Below are 11,197 nucleotides of genomic sequence, written 5' to 3' on the forward strand. Positions count from 1 at the left end.
CTTAAAAGCTCTAGCTTAGTTTTATTTTGTTTTATTATTTTATTTTATTTTATTTTATTTTATTTTATTTTATTTTATTTTATTTTATTTTATTTTATTTTATTTTATTTTATTTTATTTATTATTTTATTTCATTTTGAATTATACTTCTGAGTGTATTAGAAAAAACACAATAACCTTCACTTGCTTTATGGTTGTAAAATAACTGGATTTATGTTGTAGGATGCCGTTTTACTTTGGTAATAGCTTTAGCAACTTCTGGAAAAAAATTATCATATATCACTTGAATTGAAATATTTCTGGATGCTGAACACAAGAACTGAGATATACTCCACTGATATTTAAAAGAGAAAAAAAGGCTTTTAGTGAAAGGAAGCTAAGTAATGTCTGCTTTGTTCTTAGACACATTGATGATAAATATCACAGACTGAATAAAGCACATAATCTAAACACAAGAAATCGCTGATACTTCTGACAGTGTATTATAATCTTATCTATGTTAAGGGCCCAACTGAAAAAGACAGGAACTTATGTGTTATATTAATAGGTGTTGTATTAAACAAACAAAACAAAACAAAGAAACTCCGGAAAGGGTTCTGAAGAGTCACCTACTTCATTCCTTATACCAGGCATCGTCAAACTGTACCTCCACAGCCTGACTGGAACAGCTGGTCAGGCTTGGAGGACTAGTAAAGAACTTTAGCATTTTTCCTTTTGGGCAGCACTTTGTTACAGGGAAAGGGACAGAATCTGCGAAAGCTAAGAGGTGGAAAATATGGACTCCCACATATAAGATAAACCTTGGGACATGTGTACAGAGAAATCCTCTCTTTTTCCCTTCCCTTCCCTTCCCTTCCCTTCCCTTCCCTTCCCTTCCCTTCCCTTCCCTTCCCTTCCCTTCCCTTCCCTTCCCTTCCCTTCCCTTCCCTTCCCTTCCCTTCCCTTCCCTTCCCTTCCCTTCCCTTCCCTTCCCTTCCCTTCCCTTCCCTTCCCTTCCCTTCCCTTCCCTTCCCTTCCCTTCCCTTCCCTTCCCTTCCCTTCCCTTCCCTTCCCTTCCCTTCCCTTCCCTTCCCTTCCCTTCCCTTCCCTTCCCTTCCCTTCCCTTCCCTTCCCTCTCTGCTCTGCTCATCTCAAGGTGTTTCAGCTTGCTTCGAAACAATGTCTTTTCTGAAGTGGAATTTCTCATACAGGACTAATCAATGTCATCTAGCAGTTGAGGACAGACATGAATCATCCTCATGACCTCATTAAGGATCACTTCACTCATAGTGTGAAATCAACAGAGTTGAGATTTTGTAATTGTTTCCCCTTCCCTATATTACCTAGACATTTGCTTCTGATTTTCAGTGGATTCTTGTGAATTTACTTGTTGTCAAAAAAAGGTAACTCTACTGTGATTTTTGATTTCTCAAAACTTTTTCATGTGTTTCTTAATTAATCCAAGGAGCAGATTGGCTAGTCTCATTAACTTGCTGAGAAAAGATAATGAAGTATCTTTTGCTTTAGCAAGGAAATAGTAATGTGTAAAGAAAATGGAAGATGTTTTTGTTGCAGGATTTTTTTTAATGTGAGGGACAAGTTCTGAGGTTTCTGTGATTAATAGACATAATTAGTTTACAAAGGCTGGGAAACAAGGTTATCTGATTTTGTGATTTACTCTACACCATCGCTGGCCAAAATCAATACGATAATGATCAGCTTTTGCCTCAATGTGGGGTTGGAGAAGAGGGGCAGAAAAGAAGTTATTTATAGATTTTCCCTTTGGTCACCATCCATGTTATAGCTGAGGATTGTTAAGGTTGGCCTTAGATGCTGCAGAATGTTTTCCTTAGAGTACCTATTGCTCACTGTTTTTTGAAAAGTAGCTGAAAGTCCCTCTTCCAAGGCATACTTTATCACCTGCAGTAAGGTGACATATCACTGTCAGCCTTGCGGATCAGTGTTATATGATAGCTACAGAAAATATTTAAGAACAAAAAAGGCCTATATGTCTCTGTGTTTCTTTAGGAGCCTTTGATAGCAGTGCAGCTTTAAAATAACTGCTGAAATAGGAGTCTACACCATCACTGACAGAATAGAACTTCTGGAATAGCTAGCCCAAGATGAGCAAGCTATCGCTGAAGGAACTCATATTCAGACATAAAGGTCAGGATTATCAGGCTAAGCATCGACAAGAGAAAGAGATCTAGCAAAAGAACTTTATGTATTTAAAAGGTTCAGCTAACAAGCGTCACATCACTATCTCAAAAAATGAAGACTAGAAAGGATCACTAAATAGAGTCCTTCATGATCTGGCTAGCATATCATATTCAATGGTTGATGGAATTGACCTGAGATCAGTTTGAATTTTGTTTTTACTAAGTTTTATTTGCATTTGATTTCAGGAAAAAGGCATCAATCATTACAGATCCTGAATTTTTACCTGTTTGATACAGCATTTGATGTGGCTGGGAAGAAGACTGAAAGACAGTTTCACAGATTTGTCAAACTTAAAATAAAAGCCTCTACAATTGGGTAAGTGTCAGTGTCTGAGGATCAGCTTTATCATGAATAAAGGAAAAACGTGTCATATTTGACACTCACACCATATTCCAATCATTCAAAAAATGTTCATGTTACATGATATCTCTTACCTATGCTGTTTACATATGCACCATGCTTCTCTGCTAAGTGATGAGAGCTTCTTTTCTGATGCATTTCTATCCATCTGAGTATCTTGGGTTTGAATATCTCTGGGATATTTCAACTGTTAAAATAAGTTATTTTTTAAACCATATAATATGCATGGGAAACATCTAGCATGCATGTCTGCTGTTCAGAGTACTGCCGCATAACCATGCAAGCTCTGAACAAACTCACAGGGTACTGGAAGTAGCCTTCTAGCTACTGAGTTCTGAGAGCAGATTCCCCATGATTAGACAGCCATGGTCCGCCATAATACCTTGCTTAGAGAGTGCTCAGATTTATTTACATTGCAACACTGTGTATAGTGCTGGCTGGTCTATTTTGAAAATTTTAACCAGAGTCAGACAAGTGACAAATAGCCTTTGGAAAGAAGGCTTTGAAAACCAAAGCCTTCAAGGACAGGACCTTTGTCAGCAAGGGTAAATGTGTCCACAATAAACTGCCTGCTCAAAGTACTGCTAGGTTAAGTGTACATTGTAAAGAGCTGTATTGTCCGCTAATAAAGCACTCCATACATGCGGCTGTCCCATGAAGCTTTTTTTAACAATCTTGAAGACTGCTTAAAGTATTTTGTAGAACAATTCTTGCAATAGTGAGAAATTTCCCTTGAATTATTCACTTGACAGCTGGAGATGCAGCTGTTAAAAACAGCTCTGTAGGAAGAAAAGGAATTAAAATGGGTAGGGAGAAAAATAATGATATACCAAGGAAATGGAGAAAATGAGGAGTTTGTTTGAGTGAAAGAAGCCTGCACAGCGGAAATGTGCTATGGAGGGTGCCCAGCAAAGGCACATTTTTTAGCATTTTCTCATCATTTTTTTTCCCCTCTGTAACTTGTACACATTCGGGGAGGGGAAGCAGAAAGCAATTTATGCAGCTCGATATCAGATTGCGCTTTCCTGACGAGGTCCATCACCCTTAGAAGCTGTGAGTGTTTGAGAAGGTGGTGATGCTTGCAAATCAGCGAACAACAGAAGAAACAGTGAGCAACCTGCTTTCTTTTTAATCTGAAAGGAAATACGAGGCTCCGTTTAGGATGTTTTTATTTATTTATTTATTAACTAGTGCATTACATAAATAATAGTCAGGTAGCATTTTGTTAATATTTCATATGATATCATTCATTTATAGGTTTTGCTACTGACATTATCATGATACTTCAGAAATCAGTCAAGGCACTCTGTTGTGTCAGGAATTTTACAGTTAAGTAACAAAGCTTCTATTCCAGAAAACTGGCTAAAAGGCAGGATGTGTTAGGTGTACCAACCAGGCCAATGGACAAAAAAGCGGACTAGGATTAAAAAAAAAAATAAAAGAAAAAAAATTAAAAAAAGAGGACATGGATAAAAGACATAGAACTGATTAGAAAAGCAAAACTCCAGCAAGGTAGCCCAAAACAAGGCTTGGTAAATCTCATAACCTGATTTATATTCATAGGGAACTACAGCAAACAGGTGAAGGGCATTGCTTAGGACACATCTTACTTATTAAAATGTAGAGCTTGGATCTCAGTAAGAAAATGAGAACTCACAAATTGTTTAAGTTTTCAAGTGAAAAATAACAGGTTTGTAAAGAATTGCAGTGAGAACATGTTGCTTCTGGGACAGGTGCAAGAAGGTGAGAAGTGTTTGGATAAGAGATCTACAGCCTTCTTCTGATCATGCTGAGCTCAGTCACTAATATCATTAGATATTAGTGATATCTAATCTTCTATCAGTGGTTGGAGAGAGGGAGATGTTTATATCCTGGTCACTCAAACTATTCTTGAGTTGTTTTACTTGGAGTTTGGCTTTAGTTCTCTATATTATTGTAGAAATGACTCTGCCATGTTAAGTAGAGGTGCAATGGCATACATCTGGTATAACAAAAGAACTGAGCTTGACTGTGTGTAACTGAGGATTACATACACTCTTTGCTTTTGATTTGAACGGATTGCTTGTTGCTGCTGCAGAGGTGTCTTTTCTCAGCACGTAGATGTGATGTATTTTCTGCAAAATAATATGTATTTGCAATCTGAGCCATTCTCAGAAATCTCTAATTATCAAACCCTGAATCTATGGGCAACCTCTCCACCCTTAGGGAAGAACTCTGACATATACATGCCTCAGCACCGTACACAAGCAGTGAGCCTATGATTAAAAGCCCTGCACCAACCACTGGTTGCAGATGGGGTTAGGGTAAAAGAGGAAATTAAGAGATACTCCAAAGTCTGGCTGTTGAGGCAGGGAAACCAAATAAACCCCTGCACCTTATTATAATGCCCTGGATGTTTTCACTGAATATCAGTAAATTGCTCAGGGGAATGTGCCCATTGGCAGTCGTAAGCTTTCAGCAGTAGACAAAAGAGTTCCATCCCACTCCAGGCTCACAGTGATATTGCACTCTGCCATCTGTCTCTCTAACAGCCTTTGTGGAAAGTCTTGTGCAGACAGAGGGGACTGCTTCTCCAGCCAAAATATTGTTTGTAATAGATAGACTTAGTGGGAAAAATTGGACACTTAGGCTTTGCTGGTGAAACCTAGTCCTTTAATCCTATAGCTTTCATTGCTTCCATAGCTTCCATTGATAGGGCCAAGAAATCATACTGTATACAGAAGACTAAGGCTGTCAGCAAATGTCAGATGTTAGACCTCTACCTTTCAAATTAGGATAGACAAAAAAGGACCTGCTCAATGTGAGGTTTTTCCCACAGTGAAGGTCCCAAAGGAGAGTCTTGGTGGAGAATTCTGCATTCCATTCACTGGGACATTTGGTAGGATTCAGCTTTGCCTCTCCTTTTCTTCTTGTGTCCGTGAATTTTGATTGCATTTTTTATTAAAGGACAAGGTCTAATTGCTACTTGAAAGAATGTTGAATCATTATTATGTAGCTCATTTAGACATGTGCCTTTATTCATAAATCCATTGTCTCTTCCTTTACTTCTTCAATCCTTATTTGTTGCTGTAATTTAATCTTATTGTTCCTCAAACCAAACTGCTTGTTTCTTACAACAATTGACCCTTGATTCATTTACATTCCTGGTGTCCTCACAGGCAAAAGGATTGTATGGTATCTACTTACCAGCTACTAAGTGGATCTCAGGATGTTTCTTGAGCATATGGTTCTGTTCCCACAGGTAATCAGCCAAACTCACACTAGTTTTAGTGAGGCAGAATTGTTTCCCAAAGGTATCACTTAACTTTTCAGACCAACAGAGGATGATTATCAACCCAAAGAATGTAGGTCTGATCAACCTGAAAGTGTGGCACAGAACTACGTTTGAAAAGAAGCAAGGTATAACTATGCTTCAGGACTAAGACTTCCCCAAGAGTGAGATATATTACACAGATTTTTAAAACCTAACATTATTACCAGTCTTTTGAAGAATGCTTGGGATTCAGTATACAACTTCCCTAAAGAGGAAGAAAAACAGTTTCCTTTAAAGATTTTTTCTGTCTTTTTAAAAATTCTGGTTCTTGTGAGTTAAATGATCTGTTACTAACATTTTAGCAAGGGCCTTGAGAGAGTAAAATCTATTTTCTTGAACTTCAGCTATCTTTGAAAAACAAGCATAGTCTAATTCTAAAGATGAATCACTAGAGGGAAATTTGCAAAACATCCAATTCACTAGGAGTTGTAGCTTCTACTTCTGGCAAATATTTAGAGGAGACACTCCTATTCCAACCTCTGGAATTGGAAGACACTTTCTAGTTTCCTAAAATTTTAGTGTAATTTCAAAGTGTTTTACAGGAATAATAGACAAATAGAGGCAGTGCCCTGGGAAATTCACAGAGACCATAGTTTGCTAGGCAGTGATGCCAGTGGCAGTTGGTACGATGCTGAAGTCAGACTGGGGCCAAAACCTCAGATAAGGAGCCATGCTGGAGAAAACAGAAGAAAGCATTCCGGGAAACAAGACAATGTCCATGCTTATCATCTCATGCCCTGCCCCCACCCCTGATTAGAGGAAGCATAGGACGAATCTATCCCAGATGTATAGAGCAGACTAAGTAGTCTACCAGAAAGCTGAAGAAGGGTGTCTATCAGGTAGAGGGACAAAAACAGTTCCCACATGTTCTTCACCCTTTCCTTCAGCTTATCCCAGGCCAGCTCTTCATTTTGAACAGATTAGCACCCAAACCTCTTTTTCCTGTCTGGCACTTCGGTGCTTGTTAAGACTGTTCCCTCTGCCTCGCTTGCAGTTGGGCCAGCTGCAGTCTGTGACCTTCTGGTTCTGCACAGGTTGCTGCATTTGGAAAAAGCTCATGCTTTGGCATCGGTTCATCTTGCTCCCTTCTGGTTTGCTCATAGGCCTAGGAGTCTGGCAAATCTCCTTTGTAACTCACACCTCCAACTGTAGCAACTGTAACAGATGCAAGTTTTACTTTCTCTGCCATTCTCAACTGCTGAATTGAATTTAGTTCGGGTTCTGCAGAAGTTGGAACACTTTTTTTTTTTTTTTTTTTCTCTTGGTTTGTGTGCATCTTGCTTTCCTGCTGATACTGACAAGGCAGCATTTATTGGCCTCAGAAGGGAAAAAGGCATTGCCTTTTCCCTTTCAAGGACAGCAGCAAGACTCTGAATTCAAATTTGCTTGAAGGGGTGAATGAATGTGTGAATTCACATTGGAATCAACCTGGAACTGTTTTGCTTGATAGACCAGATATTTTAATTAGGTTTAAATTTACTGCAACATTTTTAATAATAGGGAAATGTAGAATGATTTTGTATTCTATTTTTTTATTTTTGGTTGTCACAAAATTGTATGATTATCACTACAGTTACATTTTGTGTGCTCTCTAACTATGTATGCTTAGCATATGTTTTTATGCATTGACATCAGATGATGTGCTGGATAGTGAGATAAAATAGTGGATAGCTAGATAAAACCAGCAAGTAAGGATCTGTTGACTTTTTATTATTATTATTATTATTTTTCTTAAAACACAGATGTTAAATCTAGTGTCCTGGGTCAATTCCAGCTTGGAGAGCTGATCTGTACCAAGTGAAATTCTCCTATTCATTCAAGGCATCTATCATATTATTTATCTTCCTGGCTTAATCTGTAGTTATGTTGTTTGTGGTTAAAGAGTTGCTTCTGCACCAACACAGATATGACTACGTTTCAGCAACAGATAAACCAGTTCTCACCTAAAGTCTGTAAATCTGCTAGTGCTTGCCTTGCCATTCTCTTGGATCAAAGCAAGTGAATTGATATGATGTTATCCTTCACCCTCATCTGAACCTTCACAGCAGCAGGAGTGCAGACAGCGACTGAAGGGCTCAGCAGGTGCTGCTATAGAACATCTGGTGAGCTGTGTTGAGACAGGCTTCCAAGTGGTGCTTTCTGGGGGAACTGCTAGAGGTACTTGCACAGGTTATTTTTATCTGAATAAATAATGAAGAGAAATTATTTCGGCAGGAAGGCAATGTGTGCACAACGACAAAACTGATCATGTCTGGCTGCTGAGGCCATCTTTGGATCTGTTTGCAGGACCACTCTCTCCTATGCTATGTATAGGAGCACACTGGGTGTACACTCAGCTGGACTGGTGCATGTAGATGCCCAAAGAGGAAGACAGATGTTGACAAATAATCTCTGAAATGGAGGGAAAGTAGGGAACTTCAGAAACGGGACGGGAAGGGAAGGGAAGGGAAGGGAAGGGAGGGGAGGGGAGGGGAGGGGAGGGGAGGGGAGGGGAGGGGAGGGGAGGGGAAGGGAAGGGAAGGGAAGGGAAGGGAAGGGAAGGGAAGGGAAGGGAAGGGAAGGGAAGGGAAGGGAAGGGAAGGGAAGGGAAGGGAAGGGAAGGGAAGGGAAGGGAAGGGAAGGGAAGGGAAGGGAAGGGAAGGGAAGGGAAGGGAAGGGAAGGGAAGGGAAGGGAAGGGAAGGGAAGGGAAGGGAAGGGAAGGGAAGGGAAGAAAAATAAACATAGAAAAGGAATTGTGTTAGTTTCTGATATCAAAAATATAAAAGCAAACACTGATTCTGTAATTTTTATTGTTTTTACAGTAGAATTACACTCCGTGTTGGTATGCAGTCTCAAATCCATAAATGTTATCATTGTGCAATGGGATATCTGTATCTCAACTGATTTATGCTCTGGTAGAGAAGGCTTAGTATGGAGAAATCTCATTCAAATCTAGTCACATATCTAAACCATGTAAAAGATCAGCTTGAAGAAAGCTTGGGTGCCTGAAAACTTTATTGTTTCCCTTTTCCACATTTCCCAGGGTTTATTGGGAGGATTAAAAAAAGATATTGCCTCTGCCTACAGATCCTGCCTTGCTCAAATCACTTATAACTGGTAAAGGTAATTGATGTGCACGTTTGTCAGTGTTGTTCAAGCCCTGAGCTGTGCTCCATTTCTGAAGCAGTTGCATCACAGTTGCAGTTGCAGTTGTAGTGAATGACACAACTGATGGCACACCACTGGGTGGCAAGCACTGGAAGATTGTCCTTAATATTTCCCAAGTGGCGTAAATCAGCACAGTGATAGTTAGATCAACAGAACTATAACAATTTGCACTGACTAATATTTTAAATGGCCTGGTAAGTTCTTTGAGAGGAAAGGGACTGGGGAAAAAATTGAAGAGTTAAGTCATCAAATAGCAATATCATAATTTTCCCAAGTTTTAAAACTCCCAGTGGAAAAGCTATATGGGAGACTTAACAGCAAGAAAAAGCACTAAAAAGCTTTTTCTGTGGAAGATGTTATGCCTGTTAGAATAACTTAATTAACTGTTTAGAGCCATTAAAAAGCCTACACAAGAGTGTAATGAAAACTGCTCCATGAGACATTCTGGAGTTGGATCAGAATTCCAAAAATCTAATATGGCTCCTGTCTGTGCTGCAAAATGCAATTTATTTAAGCAATTAGTGGTAAGGGATACTAAAAATTAGATCAGTCTGACAGCAACAGAAAGTTAATGCTTCTCCTCCACTGCCTCTTGCCACTTGTGTTTTCGGAATAGACTTTGAAAGAAGGCATACTGACAATAAAAAGGTTATAACAACACATGAGGCTGAATTCAGTTATTGCAGCACAAAGCTGTTTGAATTCAGTATTTCTCAATTGTCATAATGAACGAAACAACTTTAAAGCTGCTTTTTTTTTTTTTTTTTTTTACATATGATTTTAAATTCAGTTATAGATAAAAAAAGAGTTGACAGCTAACACTGTTGGGATAACAGCTATTATGACAGAAGAAAATAAACAGAAGAAAATCTGTACATGTTGTCTTTGGTTTTACAATGGTATTTGAACCCTTATGTTTATTTAGAGTACCAGTAAGACCCTTTCCCCACTAAACACTTCTCTGCTACTGTATAATCTGAATACCTTTAAGTTGTTGGATATGCATGTGCCTCTAGCTAACCAACACTGCTGTTTCATCAGCAGATTAAGTTAATAAACTCTGAAACTGCTGTCCTACCTTTTACTTCATCCTGGGTACTCTGTCTTATTTCTGCATCCTTCCCCCCCACTCCCTTGTGATCCCATTCTGGCATTAGCATTTGTGGCCATGCAGTGAACTAGAGCAAGTTATGATTAACTTTTTTTCCTGAGGCTCATTTCCTCGGTCCAGCTCACTCACTGCTATACACACTGCTGTGCTGGCACAAGAGAAGAAGATATGGGAATGAACAATTGGAAAAAAGGCAGCCAGAAAGACCCTTCTCTTGCAGCAGCAGTGATGGCAAATATCAGCTCAAACTCTTGGAACTACAGTCTAAATTAATTTCAGTAAGTCACATGAAGCACAGTTATAAGGCACAGCCTAATGCATCATTGGCATTGCTAGGGAGGAATCCTACTCCACCCTGCTGCTTCACCCTTTTCTTCCTCCCAGGCCCAGCCATGCCACTTTCTTGAGCTGGCTTCGGTTCTTGCCAGACTCAGCAGTGAGCTGATTTGAATTCCTAAACCAACAGTCACCTGCGCACAAAAAAAAAAAAAAAAAAAAAAAAAAAAAGGAGTTCTGCAGGTTACAGAGTTTAATTGCCTCAAAAAAGGCCTTGACAAGGACCAGAACTGGTATAAAGGAGGGCATTGAATCATATAGTCAAGAGAAGGAACAGGTACTCCCCTTTTTGACAGTGCTGAACTGCTACATTGGCTTAGAAATAATGGGTACAAATAAACCATTATATTAAACATTCCCAGGAACATTCCCAGACAATTAGGCCAACTGGCACACAATGGCCCATTGACCATGCTAACAAACTCCTGTAAACTCCAAAACAGGCTGGCTGCATGCAAACTGCCTATTGGGAAATGTCCCTGGAATGAGCTATCCTTGGGAGAGAGTTAGTTATGACCTGCCAGAATTGTAACAGGGAATGTTTTAATAGTTTTCTAGTGTGGATGGTTGAGTTCCAGTGCTTGGGAATATTCCCAAATGCTTTACATGTAGCCAGTATGTCTGACACTATAGGAACACAGATCTCTAAATGCTAGAGATTTGCTCAATAGTTTAATGCCCTTAAACTTTGGTTTTTAGTGTACTTTCTTGGGAGTGCTGGAGGTGCCTG

The 11,197-nt window shown here is 39.3% G+C and overlaps 1 protein-coding gene across 1 annotated transcript in view; it reads left to right on the forward strand.

The window, feature by feature from the left end:
• LOC310899983 (uncharacterized protein) overlaps positions 1-10,597 on the forward strand; it is a 52,871-nt gene extending 42,274 nt beyond the window's left edge. The window contains exons 8-10 of the mRNA XM_083837157.1: positions 2,385-2,514; positions 8,087-8,279; positions 8,675-10,597. The gene's annotated coding sequence lies outside the window, so the exon portion shown is untranslated. The remainder of the gene's footprint in view (positions 1-2,384; positions 2,515-8,086; positions 8,280-8,674) is intronic.
• The last annotated feature ends 600 nt before the right edge of the window (positions 10,598-11,197 follow it).

The sequence above is a fragment of the Anser anser genome, assembly GCF_964211835.1.
Source record: "Anser anser genome assembly, chromosome: 5".
NCBI lineage: Eukaryota > Metazoa > Chordata > Aves > Anseriformes > Anatidae > Anser > Anser anser.